Source organism: Miniopterus schreibersii, assembly GCF_964146895.1.
Source record: "Miniopterus schreibersii genome assembly, chromosome: 7".
Taxonomy (NCBI): domain Eukaryota; kingdom Metazoa; phylum Chordata; class Mammalia; order Chiroptera; family Miniopteridae; genus Miniopterus; species Miniopterus schreibersii.
This window is the reverse complement of record NC_138108.1, coordinates 7,905,980-7,922,697: the sequence shown is the minus strand read 5'-3', so window position 1 is coordinate 7,922,697 and position 16,718 is coordinate 7,905,980. Positions and strand designations below refer to the sequence as shown.

The 16,718-nt window shown below is 41.8% G+C and overlaps 1 protein-coding gene across 2 annotated transcripts in view; it reads right to left on the bottom strand.

Moving 5' to 3' along the window:
* The window catches only part of DOCK10 (dedicator of cytokinesis 10), a 203,411-nt gene that overhangs the window by 112,770 nt on the left and 73,923 nt on the right, over positions 1-16,718 (bottom strand). The window lies entirely within an intron of this gene.

The window sequence follows — 16,718 nt, the reverse complement described above, 5'->3', positions numbered from 1 at the left end:
TGAGAAGAAATGGTTGTCTGGATTATTTTAAGGTTCCCGGAAGCTGGATGGGTCACCATGAAATTTGTATGCTAAAGTGATCTTGTAAATGAAAAAAAAAAAGTTCTTCTTTTTCACATCAATGACATCAACAGTTTCCCACCACCCTCTCCCCTCCCCGGTCTGCCAAGCACACAGATTTAGCTTCCACTTCTAAGGCCCTCTTTGGAAGATTTCTGCTGTGAAAGCCCCAGAAGTTATTATTGATGTTTTAATAATTCCTAATGCACTCCTAAAAATTGCAGTCAATGTTCATTTTGACAATTTTCCAAATATAAAAAATGAAACAAAATGCAATACAATGGGTCAATAACAAGAATTTCCATGTACTTTCTGCAGTAAAACAAAACAGAAGAAAAATAAATCCATTTTACAAATCCTTAAATAAACCAAGGACAATGGAAAGTGAATATTTTCTCAGGAAGATTGCTAGATGTAGCAAATAAAAATAAAACTAACTCCAGGCAATAGTCGAAGAAAATAAAAAATGCAGTTGCCCAACCTAATCTATTGAGTAAAAGCATTCAACATTCTGAAGTAGAAGATACAGAGACACAATGGTACAACTTGAAAAATTAAAAACAAAATCCTCCTAAAATCGGTGTCTTTTAATATAATTATTTTATTTAGACTTATTTTAAGTTCCAACTCCCTATTTCCCCAGGCAAAGGTCAATTCCAAGGGTCACGGAAGGATAGCTCAAGAGGCATACAGACTCCAGATGTTTGGCTTGGCGCAAGCATTTGTTTCACTTTATTTTTAGTTGGCTTCGAATGTCTTTAAGAGGTGGTATTTCACTCCAGTTCAGCTATGGACCTTGGTCACCTCTTACCCTGCAAAATCACACACTGATTTTACCAGCTGCCCCAAAGGCCTCCAAGTCTCTGAAACACGTGGCTTATTCTGGGACCTCTTTTCCCCCTTAATATAGTTTGTGTATATTAAAAATGTAGCAAATAAAACAGAATATATTGTAAAACCATCAGGCAGTTCTTATCTCAGCCACAGATTTGGCTGGTTATGTTCCTCTCTTTCCTTTGCTGTTTTTCAGCTTAAGAGCCTGATGCCCTTTGGTCTCATAGACCAATAGCTCCAGGCATAGCTACTAGCACTTTCCCTCTCCTCTCTTCCCTTCACACCCCCATGTGAGAATGTGGCCTCTTGTGCATTGCAGTTGATGGATTTAAAGGCAAATGGCATCCTTTAAGAGGCCTCCTACAGTCTTGTTTGCACTTTTTAATTTCATCTCCCAGTAGTTATAAACTGCAGCATTAATAGTTAAGCTGGAGACTAGAAGACCTTCAAAGAAGACATTTTCCTAGGGCCCTCATCACCTAACGTGAATGTCACCTAAATCAGTAATAGGGAAATCAGAGCTCACAAGTCACAAGCTATCAATAAAACCACAGAAAAACTAAACCCTAAACTCTCCTTCATATGCCCGATAAAAGGCAGAGCTTACAACAGCCGTAAGCATCTATTGGAGGGTAGATTTTAATTTATTCATTTCAGGCTAGGACGTACCAGCCAACCACTGAATGACATTTATTAAGCCTTTTTTGCTTAAAACATCACACTGAGTTCATTTTGACACAAAGCTACAAAACCTAGCAGGTCTGCTTCATATAATTTATTCAGTCTTGACCTCTTCTGGGGGGAGATATATTAGTTAAGTGCTACCTTTCCAGTGAATTTGTTAATCGATGTTTAACTTCCAAGATATTCAATGCTTTATAATTTTTGTGGACATGAGGTTTAAAAATGAAAATAACAATGACGTATTTCATAGCACCCAGAGCCTGGGACGTGGCAGTGTTTGTCGTGAATGCGTTTGATGGGTGACGGTGAGCTTCCAGGCTGTGGAGCCCGCAGCTCCCTCTGGAGCAGGAGAGCTGTCTGTTTCGAGTGTCTCGGTCAAAGAGACAGATGTGTACGGGATGACAGGACAAGTTAATTCCTCACTACTGCTGCTTGCAGAGACACTGAGTAAAACTGGGAACTGAGCAGCACTGACTTACAGCTTTACAACGGTTGGGTTTGTCCCTCCTGAATTTAATGTGCCTCTTTTTTCTGGAAATGCACCAACTGGGAGGAGGCATGTGCCAAGACTGCCCTGAATTGGATTGAATTTTTATAGTGCTTTTTACTCTCACTCTCTTTCTCTCAAGTGAGTAATGAATTTCATTAGCTATTCTAAAACCACTCCAGGCCTGGGAAAAGGCACCCACCAGTATCTGCTATTATGCAGCAGGGTTGGTGTTGCACCACAGGGGTAACAGGCTCTATTCTTCTCTTATAGTATTAGGGGATTTGTTTGCTCCAGTTCCCCAAATCCACAGCTCGCCTCCGATTCAACTTCACAGCAGGAGAATGGGATCCTGTCACAGAAACAAACGCTCCCCTCCTTTCTACTTACTCCACAGCTCTCAGGGATGCCAACACGTCTACATCGGAGAGCTGGTCAGCCTGCCACCTGGGCGATAGCCAGGGCTGCCAAGAGCCATTTAATTGGTTTGGAGCAAGCCCATTGTCTATGCCTTTGCTAAAGAGTCTGATTGCAAGAATGTAGTGTTCATGACAAAGGCCTGAATTATTTTCATAATTGGAATTAAAAATCAAATGGGTGAAGAGATGAAACTGAAGGACCAAGCATTTGAAGTGCGTAACGCTGAGACGTTAAATGGTAAATCATCAACCTAGACCTGTCTCCACAAAGAAGTATGATCCAACTAAGAAATAAGCTGGACTCTGTAGCCTTGCTTTAGGGAAGTCCAAAATAAAAGGAGAGTGTGACTATAGGTTTCTTAGGTTGAGATGCAACTGCGAGGGTAACATGCACTCTATGTGGCAATATTTGTTATGTCAGTACCACAGCCAGCATGCTTATCACATAAGTGCTAAGGTTTAAATTTTCACCAGTCATAGATTTAAAGCACTTTTATTGTAAACTTAATGTGTACAAAGAGCAAATAGTAAGCGCTAAACTCAATAAATATTTGTTGAGTTAATAAGTTTATATCATTTCATGCAGGAATTTATTTTCTGGGACTCTTATTTTTTTAAAAAACAATCACATAGAATCCAGGGTTTATACAAAAATGTCTTTGCAATATTATCTTTGTAACACGATGGGAAAATCCATTCATCTTAATTCAAGAGCGGAAAGGATGGCAGGCAGGCTGGTAGATGCCATATCCAAAAAGTGAAGACACCACAGCTGCTGCTCAAGAGTGTGGTTTATATTTTTCAAAGAATTGTGTGTCATAGAGAGAGGCCTAGTGCTATCATGGGCTGTGGGAAGGGCACTGAAAATAGGATGAGGGTTTGGATAAATCAATAAATAACTGTGCAGTACATGCGATGATTCCTCCTTGCAACTCTTCAATCCTTCATTACGGTTCATTGACTTACAACATTTTGCATATAAATGGCTCTATTGCGAAAACCAGAGGAGGTTGGGGTCCATGATCAAGGTGGCAAGCACTGCCACGAAAGAAAAGATATTGAAGGGTGTACCTCAGCAGGAAAGAAGGTCACATTCATCTTGGCACTGTTTTTCTAGATTCACACATGTTGTGACGTTAGAGATTGAATGTGGAATACCGAGATCTGTAAGGGGTAGTAAGGCCTGAAGGCCATGGTCAGTTAAAATAGGGGAAACAATAAATTATCAAGGCTAAGGAATGACTAGGAAACTATGGCACATCCATTCTAAGAAACAATACGTGACCACTGAAATTGAGTTTTTGAGGTATGTAATCACAAGCAAAATTGTTTATGTATCACTAAGTAAAAGTGGGAATAAATACTGCACACCAGAAAAACTGCACAGGACTTAAAAAACTTAAAGAAAAAAGGTTAGAGCCCAGTTGGGTATGGCTCAGGGGTTGAGCATTGACCTATGATCCAGGAGGCAGCTGATCAATGACTCTCTCATCATTGATGTTTCTATCTCTCTCTCTTTCTCCCTTCCTTTCTCTGAAATCAATACAGACATATTAAAAAAAGAAAAAAAGAAAAAAGAGAAAAGATTAGAGCTATAGATCCAAATATTATCAGTTAGTATATTTGGATGGGAATAGGGTTTTCCTATTTCTAATTTTCACATTTTCTAAATGTTTTATAAGGAGCATGGATTGTTTTCAGTAATGAACTTGGTTTTTCAAATTAGCTTCTACGACCACATATCATGTGCCCCCATGAAAACACTGGGGAATCGTTTGATTTTAAAATTGTTTGCCCTTTGAAAACCTACCAGAGAGGAAACCTAGAAAATCCCAGTGGGGCCTTTACAAGAAGTTCAACCACTAATATCTTTAAGTAATTAAAAAAAAAGATACATAAAACACCAGGGGAAGGAGACTGGGGAAAATAATTACAGATTATGTATGTGGTACTAGAAGCTAATGTCAGCAAAAAAGGTAAGAGCAATTAGCAATGTATTTATTAAAGTATTTTGAGCTCTGTAGTGTACCATAAAAATCTGGTAAATCACTTAAAAACCTCTGCGCACCCATCACTGTTGCAAAAGATTACAAGTCAGAATCTGTATTTGGAAGTTCAGGGTCTTTTACCTGCCAGCTGCATCATTGTGACAAGTCATTTAAATTGAGACTTAGTGAGAGTGACTGAAACAAGTCAAAAGGCAACTTCCTGCTTATAGTAGTGCTGCTACAAAGGATCAAGGGGATGGAGCATGTGAGGGTGTTATGTGAACCAACAAATGCCAGACAAATAATAGATTTGTCTTTATTTGAAAATAATTGAAATCACCCCCCAGGTTTTACCCAAGAACATACACCAAAACCAAGTCAAATCAACCAGCCAATTGAACTAATTGCACTAAATTCTTCATGTACCAAGAACTGTGCTCCGTGCCTGTATAGTTATCTAAATTTCCTTTAAACAAACAAACAAACAAACAAACAAACAAACCTTAATAACCAATGATTCTGTGGAGGCAAGAGAAGTAATACCATAAGGAAAAGCACTGAAATAAAAAATTTAAAAAAGGTCAGCTTGCTCTGTCCCCCATAGGAAGAAGGAAGGCAGTCTACCTAATTCTGTGTGTCAGTAAATGAAAGTTTGATCCAGGCTGATCAGAAACAGCCTTGAAAATATTTTTATGTATTTATACCTCTAGATAAAAAAGGGTTAAGTTTAGGATTTGTTTAATATTAAGCTCATTAGCTGTGTGACCGTAAGTGTCTAGAGAACAATCATGCTGTAGATTCTTAGAATTTGTTTCTGTAGCTCTTACCTACGCACACGCAGGTCAAGTTTGTCAGGACTGGGGGCTTAATAGGTCACTGAGGACTAGTCAGGGAAATGGGTTGATGTGATAAGGAAAGAAGAATCTCTACAGCAAATGCCTTGTGTTTGAGGCCCACCTGCTTGTGTTTTAAATTTTAAGTGTGATTAGGGAGCCTAACCTTGGTTACTCACCATTAAGATCAGTCTAATTTGTTAATCTGAACCAGTTGCTCTTGGTTCACCTCTTCAGGAAATCTGGTCCTTTCAAGAAACATATATTATGAAGAGAGATTCCCCCCCCTACTTTTGAGAAGTTTTATATTTTTTCTGTAACATGCAGTATATCCTGTGATGCTAATCCGGATTTCCTCAATCACCCTTGTCATTTCCAGATATCTGAAACTTTATTCTAATTTGAATATTCATAACAGAATTAATCCTGTGTCTGAATGCCTTCTTCATCTCACAAAACTTTGCATCCTGGCTAATGACTCAGAAAAACAAACCAATAAAAATAGATATTTACTTTAGGATCAATACAGTGGGCTCTATCATGTGAATTCTTTAAACACCCTCTTCACATCTTGGCACACAGACAAGCAAAGAGCTAAGAGTAAGGGTCCACTGGGGTCTTTCAAGAGACCCTAAAAAGAGTTCTAATCTCCAGATTTCCAAAACAGATCAGAAACAACACAGCTGTTAACTAATTTCTGCATTATCAAGACAACTGAGTAATTTTTTTCAAGGAAATAAAAGATCTAAATGACACATGGATTCTTTAGACCTTAATTTAATCCAGGCCCCTCTGGCATTAATGCAATTGAAACAGAACCAACTTCCACACTATTTGTGCTTAAAGCAAATGAGAAAATTGGAGAGAGACCGTGCAGCTGGGTTCAAGGCCACAGCTGTCAGCCTGTGGTCCTGTGACAGATTTAATTCAGCCTTTCATCAAAGGGAGTTCCACTGGACAACTTCTCAAATGCTGGAGCTTCAGAAAACAAGACTAGCTTTTCTCACCGAAAAGGAAATGGTTAAGGAACCAGCCACCTCATGTTGACCCTGTAACCTGCTCTCTGCTTTGACCAGCAGAGTTTCATGAGAATGGAAAAACACCAGCTAAATCAAGGTTACGAACTCTACAGCTGGGCAAGCTCAGATTAAGCTGAGTTTGGAAATGGTTCCCTTGGTAACCAAAAAAGGACATAGATCTCATAAGAAATCAACCAGTAGTAACTCTCTAACTGTCTCAGTCCATTTCAGTGAACGAAACCCAGTTACACCTGGTAAATATAAGGCCCTTTGAAAATATAAAAAAAAGATTAATTATCATACTCAACATAAACATGAGGGACAGGAAAATCAGAATATTCTACTTTGTTAACCCTTAACTCCATTAAGAAAACCAAGGTCACCAATAAGCTCTATAGGATCTATAATAAAAGATGTACTTTCAAGTTGAATTCAGACCTTTGGAGTCTTATTTTATTTTTAAGGAGATTTGACTGTGTCTATCTCTTGGGAGCGTGTTACTATAGAGCAAATGATGATAAAAAAATAAATAAAAATGGCTCTTTTTCCATCGAATACGGGTACTTGTAAAGAAGTAGAAAATACCCAGGAAGATCTAAATCAAATTAAATTGTATGTCTCATTCAGTTTTCTAGAAACACTTGAAAGAAAATAAATGTCATTAAAAATACATCACAAACCAATTACAGGTCTGCCTGACACCAGGGAAATGAATGCCTTGGAGAAAACTGCTGGGAATTTGGATTAATTTGTATGAAGGCTGTGATGGAAACTGCCACTGACGTAAACTATGAGACTATTTTAGTATCAATCACCACACAAGTAAACTTACACTAACAGGTCAAGCGTGAAGGGAGTGTGTGTGCACAAAAACATACATGTCACACACATGAATGTAAGCAGGTCTGTCAAGAGCATGTACCTATGTTTTCAATAAGTCTTCCCCTAATGAGAGTCAGCTCATTCTTTTATTTCCTTTCTTACAGTTGGCTACTTGAAACTGATTACGTATAGTGGGTGTTTGTTGTTTTTGGCCTATGTAACATCTATCCTGTTCTTTATTTATTTACTACTAGCATTTCATTTCCTTCTGGTGACTTATTTCCCTTCCCACCCCCATAAGGAGCAGTCTTGGGGGTCTGACAAGTAAAGGGCCCTGCTTTTCTGCGGTCAAGGCCCGCTCAGCACTTCCCTCCCGAACTCTGGATCTCGAGCGGAGAGATGCCAGAGCCCCACAAGGCCGTCCGTTAGTCCCAAACTCCAAGGCCACTGTTTCCCGCTGGCCTGGGACACTCTACGTCCATCCTGTTCTTTCCCAGCCTGTCTCTCCAGTCTCCCTTCTGGTCCCTTCTGATTTCCCTGAGTAGGTTTCTTCTTGCAACTGAAGAAATCTAAGAAGATATAATACAAGGGGCAGCACCTATAATAAGGGACTATTATCTCCTCAGCTTGCCTTTATTTGGATTTGAATGAACTTAAAGGAGAACCCCTTATAGCCAATGACTCCTTCAAGGTCAGGAATTGAGGGGCAGTAAACTCACGCACACTCATGAATTCCAACGTCACCTTATGCTATAAAACATTCATTAGGCATCACGCGTCCTGGGCGCGAGGGACTTAAGTACCTGCTTGGTTTTCCAAGGTGGTGAACTCAGTGCAACCCGCATCTCTGATGTACCACTAAGCCTAGCTCATCCCTCTCCTATGACACCAGAATAACTAGGCGGCCAAAAATAAGGTTATTTCCACATTTACTTTCAGTGCTGATGTTCCACATACTACCGTTTTCTCTCCCAGGAGGTGCCAGGTTGTAGTGGAAGTGCTGGAAGAGCCCTAGAGTATATTAAACCGTGTGTCGCTAAGGCAATGCTGGCCCTATATATTTTTCTTTATTCTGCCACTTTCATCGTAAGAGTCACATTTGCTTTTTTTTTTACATTGAAACGAACTCATCTTTTAAGCATGTTTGCTTGTAGAAAAAGCAAAGTTACACAAAATAATTTAATACAAATAGTAACAATAAAAACTAGTTTTTATGATTTATCCCATTTATGCTAATAAGAGTTATAATTTTTCTACTGCTACTCTCATGATCCAATGGCAAGGACCATGATGAGTGTTTAACACTTTCTCTGCTTGCCTATCGTATCCAGCCTAGCAAAGATCATCACTGCTTTATTTTACAGACAAAGAGACTTGGAATCTGAGGACTTGCTGGGCAAGTTGAGGAAGAGCTGATCTTTTCACCCGGCTCGGCAGGAAGCCTGTGGTCCGGTCCACTCCCCTCCCCTCCCCTGCCCTCCCCTGCCCTCCCCTGCCCTCCCCTGCCCTCCCCTCCCCTCCCCTCCCCCAGCAAAGATCACGGACACCCTCAAAGCTTCTTTTTCATTTTCCTGAAAATGAGACTCTGAAACAGAGCTGTGGCTTCGGGCCTATCCCTGTTCCTTTTGTGAGTTCTGCAGGGAAGGCGGGGAGAAATCTAGGGGCTGGTCTGAGGTCCCTGGTCCCCTGCGGGACGGAAGTGCTAAGCACAGAGGACAAATAATAATTATCAGAGGGCGAGGAGAATCACGAGAATGAATCAGAGAGTAAACGTCAGAGAACATCGGTGTCAAAAACCACAGTGGAAATTGTCACTAACTGGAGGGATCTGTAAATTCAGAAAGTTCTGTACCATTGCCACCATCCAGGAAATCAAACGAGCCGCTGGGATCCAGGTGCTACTTCCTGCCCTGCGGCCTTCCCGTCCGGCCAAGGCTGAGCTGCGCACGGGCCTGTAAAGGGCGCGCCACGGGGTGGCTGGGCCTGGTTGGCACCTCCCCTCCCTTCCCCCCGGCTCCCCTCCGCTCCCTCCCTTGGCAGCCGGTCCCGAGGAAAGCGCGTTCATTCTTGGTTAAGTTGCAGGTACCCTCCCGAGTCCCTTGGGAAAGCATCTCTGTGCAGCTACCTGGCACCTGAGCCGGCTCCTGCCTCCTGTGGCGACCATACCCACAGCCGTCGGATGGGGCCTTGGTTCTTAGGACAGGTCAGGCCTCAGTTTACAGTCTCCATTTCCCTGGTCCAGACTGAACAGGATCCCTCCTGTGCCTGCTGCTGCGTTGCTTCCTCCAGCCTGTGCGTTTCCAGCTTTCCTCTCTATTTTCCGCTGTGTTTCCAAAACGAGTTCGTCTCATTTCATCATTTCCTGCAGCCATCGTCCTGGGACCCCTCCCTGGACTTCCTTTCAGCTCACTGGCCCTTTATAAATTAGCCCAAATAGGTAACTGAGAATGTTTGTATAAAACCAACAGTAACAGTAAGCAAGGAAGCCCAGGTGACGAGAGAGGGAGGCTGTTCACATTAACACAGAGGAATAAAGGAAAAAAAACGACTTGAAAGCTACTGACACAACCCATATTATAAAGCGATGTAAGTGGGAGGTATGTGAAAGTCAATCAGATTAGGTCCTCTGTCTACAGTTTTCAACTTTCTATTAAAGTGCGACTAGGCTACTACTAAAGAGGAGAGCAAGAATTTTTGTTCATATCCGAAATTTTCCAAGTATTTTGAAATCCTGCTGATTTAAGACCTACAAGCCAGTTAAAACTTAAAAATACCAACTCACATTTATTTAAATAAACTTTTCATTTTTATGATTGTACAGATGATCGATAACATAATTCAACGTAATCGTGTACTTAATCTTTCCAAATTAAGACATGCGATTTAGGGAGGAAACTATCTTTTTTATTGACTTCCTATGCACCAGAGATCATTCTGAACGATTTAGGTTAAAAACAAAAACAGACAGTTAAAAAGAAAACCTTCAACTCTAGAACTCCACACACATTTCAAAAATTAAAGGGAGCCGTTCTACTCAACCTAACACGCAAATTTCCCTTTCCTTGAACTTCTTTTATGACGCAGCTGCACCCTGTGACAAGTGAGTTAAAGGCATTTCTTAAACAATAGACTTGAAAACTGGATTCAGAAGAGAAACCTCCAAAGCAATTAAAATTTACAGTAGAGTTAAACAAACAACTTCAAACAGCACTTGTAGAAAACAGAATAGACAAAACTGTGGATCCAGGTCGTGAGAGGGTCAGGTTTGGGTTGCATGCCTTTCAGGAAGTCACGGGCACCGGGTTAAACAGCCTAGGTTACTAAGAAACTAAACCATTTCTAATTTGCCTTACTGCAAGAAACAATTTGAAGAGTTCAAAATCCACACGATCGTTATAAAAACAGATCATCTATAATAAGCATCTCCAGGAATCATGGCTTCTCCTTTCACTACAATGTAGGAGTCCAACCAAAAATTCAAAGGAATTCATTATTTTATTCTCTAAATTAACTTGAAGTATTATCTTCACTTGTTGGTCACTTGAATTGCTTTTACATGATCACCTATCAACTCGTCTCTGGAGCCAGTCTAAGGATGCTGGTTTAGCTTTTAGAAAGCTTAGGTGGTTGCGTCGTGGAAGTTCCAAACCGGTTTCGGGTGGGTTTTAGCTCAGCTGGGCTTGGGTGGGGGAGTAAAAAGCATGGTGTTTCTAAGGTAAACCCCATCAACACAGCAATCTAGGACCCCTGAGCACTCCGTTTGATGCAATTCAGAATGAGCCTACTAAGTAGCCCTGTCACTGAAAAAGGCCCCCAGGAGGAAAGTGTCACCTTCCACTGGCTGCATTTGTTGCAGTCATTGAAAAGACACTCTCACTACAATTATCTTTCTCTCCCCTTGTCTTGGAAACATAAATATTTTACTTGGTTTTATTAACACTACATAACAGTTGTAACTTGTCACTTTTATAGTGTTCAAATCATGTTCAGAATGCTCAAGATCAACTTGAATTCCAGTAAGTAAGCTTAAGAGAGGACGGGCACTGTTATGAACACTTTACGGAAGAGGAAACTGAGGCTCAGAGTAATGTAAGTAGTCTGCCCAAGGTCATATAGATGGTAGGCGCGAGAGTGAGACAGAATGACCCCCCAGGGCTCTAATTATGGGTTTCACTTTCTTGGATTAACTTTTCTTTGAAGTGAAACCCACATCTCAAGATAATACTTAGGATGGAGCAATCCCCTGCTCCACAGAAGAGACAACCTGGGAAAGGAGATATGCCTATCTTACGAAGACCTCAAGCAGGCAACAGTGGCAGGAAAGTCCCCAGTGCCTTCCACAGAAGAAAGCTAATCACGGTAAGAATGATCTTAATTAAACGTGACCGCACTGCTGCTGAATGCTGTGGGAAACACTCGGTCCTTACTGGCTGCTTTTCCTGGAGTGCTCAGTAGCAATACCTTCAAATTGAATTAAAATAATTCTTAGAGTGATTAGCTTCGTTATACAGGGAGACACCAGGGATTGCCCTGTTGCCAAACTGTATGTATGGTCTGTGTGAGATAGATCTGTTGTCCTCTTGTGTGTCCTTCTTTTAGTGAACACAAGAAGTAAATCTCACGGTGACACAACTCACGGAACTTCAAATTCCACTGTGAGCAAGGCAGCAGGGAAATTAGTTTTTTTTCAGACTGGACTAAAGGTTAAAATAATCTCAAACCAAACAGGTTGTTCAAACACTTATCGTGTTTAACAGGCTGGTGGTAAACAACTGATGAGGCTCTTCTGGAGCTAGGAGAGAAGACACACTGGGCACTCATTTTGGGTCAACGAAGACCAAGAGAACTCTGTTGAACAGTCCAGCTGCGAAATGCTGAATAATCCAGCTGCGAAATGCTGCGTGGATAGGCCCTGGGGTATCCCATGGGAACAACACCGAGGGGCTCACCTGCCTGTGTTTCCCAGTGGAAGCCATTTACTACTGAGATAACAACCGAGGAGCCAACCAACCAACCAACCAACCAACCATGTGGCACCCAGCCTATGAGCCAAGCGTCTGAAATTGCACCCACGTTTCAGCACCACGACACAGGTGTTAAGGCTAAGGAGACCGCTGCTTCGCGGGATGTCGTATTCTGGAACCTGATTTTGGCCTATCACGGGCTGACTAGTCATTAATTTGATTATTCATAATCATTAAATGACTACACATAAAGAATTATTATATTATCAGATACACAATTTTTTACAAAGCTGCTCTGTTTCTAGATGTTTACATGAACAAAAAGAATATTTACCCCTAGAGGTTCTCAACTGGGGACACCATCCTCCCTGCCCCAGGGGACATCTGGCAACACTGGAGACCTTTTTATCACAATTGGGGAGAGTTTGCCACTAGCATCTAGTGGGTATAGGCCAGGGCTGCTACTAAACATTGGGCAATGCAGAGGTGGCCTGGTAGGACAGAGAAATCTCAGACCCCGGATGACAGTAGCGCTGAGGTTAAGAACCCCTACCCCGAAGAAAGCAAGCGAAACGCCAACACCCCGTAGAATGAGCATGTCTGTAAAAAGAACTCCCCAGTGATGTTGTTGCAGCCGTTTATCATACACGCTGAGCCTCCCACATCAGTGAACAAAAAGGATATTTACCCCTAGTGGTTCTCAACGGAGGACACCACCCTCCCTGCCCCAGGGGACATCTGGCAATATTAGAGACCTTTTTATACTTAACATGCGGTTCCCTGAGGCGCTCTAACAATGGGCTCCAACATTCAGCTGACTAGACATCTCAAATTCCGTCATAAGTACACATTCCCAGAGCTCTCATTCTGTCTACAAACAGTAATAAGGCAGAAACATTTTTAACAGTAAATAAACCAACTTATCACTTTTTACTCTCTGCCCTGGCTCATTTAATCAATACTTATTTGCATTTTCTTTCATCTTTTGCATGGTTCTAAGAATTCTAAAACCAATAATGAGTGGTACATGATAAAAAACAGCAGTAATATTTTTTTTTAAAACACAACTATGTACAAGTCATTGATTGGGCTCTTCACTGAGGGAATTTTAGACTTTTCTTTTAAAAAGACAATATCCTAGTAATATTTAAACTATCTGAATCCTCTACCAATATGTTTTAAAATAACAATGGGAGTAATTCCAATATTCCAAGTAGTCTAGTAACGTTATTGTATGTTTTAAGTCAAAGAGGATATTTATGAGCCAAATGGAGGATCTGCTGTTTCTGGGCCTTTACCCATAGCTCATACTAGAAGAGCACCAAGAGCTAATCTGATCTTTTTGAAGTATTGCAAACAGCGTGGGAAAGCGCCCAGGGCCGCTCGGGTACCTACGGAGCCAAGCCTGTGGATCTCCTCGGGATTCACTCTTCTCACCGTGCGCCTCTTCTTCCAGAACTCACTGGGCTCCCGCTTGAACACCTTTCCTCGGAAACTCATTGTGTTGCGCTTATTTGATTCGCAAAATATTTAAAAATACCAATTCTGTCAAACCGCTTGCTTGTGAAGCTTCACCAGGCCAACGGCTCTTTGGCCTCTGGTGAAAAGGGAAACGCTCGCGCTGCACTCACATAACTCACCCGAAAAGGAAAGAAAACCAGCAAGAAACCGCTTCCTGTAAGAGGCTAACTCCGGCTGTTCAGAGGCCTCTGTGCCTGCTGCAGGCTCCTCAGTCACCTGCTTCACAGCAAGGCGACAGGGACCTCCGAGGCCCGAGAGAAGCACCCAGAGCAAAATGAACCGGGGGATGGAAAGCCACCGGGGGAACAAACCAAGATGGAATCAAAGGGCTGAGTGGCTGGAAGGGCCGATGCGTGCCCCCGAAGCTGCCATCCCGGCTTTGCCCGTCGGGCCGGGTCCCCATGGGAAACTCGGGTAATGCCCCTGCGCTCGAGGCGTCTGTGTAAATCAGCTGCTCACGAAAATGTAGAGAAATCAGTGGTCTCCCTACAGGGCTCTCCAAGACCATCACTTGGGGCGCAAGAAGGAAATACTAGACTTCTACTTATATTGGTTAGCTAAGGAAAGAAAATGGACATGGACACTTTGATTCTCTATGTCAAATGGTTACAAAGAACCAAACGGTTAATTCCCTAATCTTGAGGTTTTCGCTCATTTTCTCTGGGGCTGTGTAAAAGCGCAACTCTTCCCTCAAACCCGCCCGAGTGCTCCTTCCTATTTTATTTTCCCTGTAGCACTGGCTAGCGTGTCGCACTGTTACCCATTTTACTCATGAATTTAAGTTCCGGTCTGTCTTCTACAGACTCTGTGCTCCATGAGAGTGGGCATCTCATCGGCTTCATTCACTGTGTCTTCAGTGATCAGAACAGTGTATGATTAAGTTTAATGAAAAAATAAATAAGGGAATTACATTGATTGTGCTTAGCAGTGAACTTTGTCCCATATGTATATTGTGTTTTGAAATGTTAGTTATTGATAAGAACTACATAATTTATAAATAAACATAGACTATGGGAGTGTAGTCAATTTTTTTTCTACTAGGTGCACGAGATAAATATTTGGAGGCCACAGAACTAAGGAAATAATTGATTCAACATGAAAAGATTGGTTCTAAAAACCACTGTTGTTGAGACAGCTATTCAGTTTCTTTAAGATTTTGTTTTTTCATCGTCAGGATGCATCTACTCAATAGTGGTGCCCACCAGTTTTATGTAAGCATTAAAGGAACCATTCCTTGTCCATGAAGGACAGTGTGGGGTATAAAGGTGGCTGAAGGAATATCTCCACTGAGGACTGATCTCCATGACTACTGAGGTAGAAGAAACTTTACCTTAAACAGAGCTCACCCTCTAAATAACTCTTTCGCATTCATTCCATGAGCAGGTACATTACAGTACATTCCCAGATTTAATTTTTTTTATTATATGATAGTATGAGAGTCTGCCTCTGAGTCACCTAATATCCTGGGGTAAGATTATATTTCTATTTTAATACCTGAAAATAGTATTTTACAACCCCTTTTGGACTGTGGATCCATTTGAGAATCTATTAAAAACTGTGGACTCACCAGAAAAGTGTAAGTATCAGAAAATGTGCGTGCACGGTCAAGGGTCACAAACGTCTGAAGCCCACCCGTGGACCCTCTTGCCCAAGGTACTGAAAGTCCCTAACTCCGAGTTTTAGAAGATTCAGAAGTTTTAGAGGGAATGCTATCGTATCACAAGGAATGTAAGAATCTTGAGCAACTCTTAAGTGACTTCCTCTCTTTCGAGTATCTGTCTAGTCTGTCCTCTATTCCTCTTTAGGTGCCAGGTTCCTGTACACGGAGCCCGCCCACTCTGTGACTTCTGTAACGTGGAATGACTCACTCCTTCCCTTGCTTAGCTGCCGCCTGCGGCCCTCTCCAACACTGGCAAGAGGCGGCGCTGCCAGGCAGCACATGGGGCTGTCAGATAGCCATAACTTGGGGTGACTGCAAAGGAAGGGGAGATCCGGGAGCATGAAGTGGCATTCCCGGGATGGCACTGTTGGGGAACTCGACTGGGCTCTGCCTTCCTCACTTTCAGACCGAGTCTATTTCTCCAGCATCCTGTGACACCCCCACACCATTCCAACAAATTCTCTTTCCGATTAGGTTCAGAAACATGTTGGCAATCAAAAAAACCTGACTAGGACAATGGGCGAGAATGGGCAATAAAGAGAAATCAGAGATTAATTGCCTCAACCACAAGCAACCACTGCAAAATTCATTAGAAAAGAAATCTGATACCAATAAATAGCCAGAATTGATTAAGTACTACGCTCAAGGCATTGCTGAGCTTCATGAGAAATGCATAACACCCTTCCTAGCCTCAAGAAGCTTGTATCTGCAGAGGAGTTCTAGAGTTTGAAGGAGACTGGAAAAGCTTTAGAGTAAAGGTAGAACCTAAGGAAGGCTTTGAATTAGATGAGAGTGAAGTAGGTGAGTAAAGGATACTCTGGGGGGGGGGGGGGAGATGTAGCATAGAGAAGGCATGAGACAGAATCATAAAAGCCATAGGGTCCGCAGTCATCTTGGACCCCATCCTAGGTCCACTTCCCGTATGGCTTTCAGCCAATCACTCACTGTTTCTAGGCCTCAGTTTTCTCATCTGTAAAATAGGAATAGCATGGTAGCCACCTCCTAAAGTTGTGAGATAAATGAGGTGACACTTTAAAATTTTTCAACATATTGCATGCTACACAGTAAGCATAACTATTAGTTGTCACAAAAGCTACGAGACATGCCAAAATAAAATGCTTAAGAAAAAGTTGGAAGTCTAGCCTGTCTAAGGCCAAGGGTTGAGTAAGCGAGAAGAGGTATAAACAATGAGAAAATAGAAGCCCGGGGCCAGTTCATGGATGACCTTGAATGTCGACAGAATGAATGTCTCCACTGTGTCTTAAAAGCCATGGGAAGCCACTGAAGGATTTTTAAATTACAGTTAAAATAGTGCTTTAGGAAGATGCATTTGGAAGCTATATGTAGGCTGGATTTGGGAGAATGCGACCCAGAGACAGTTTGCATTAATCCAGGTATTAACATAGAGTGGAGGAGGGCAGAGAATT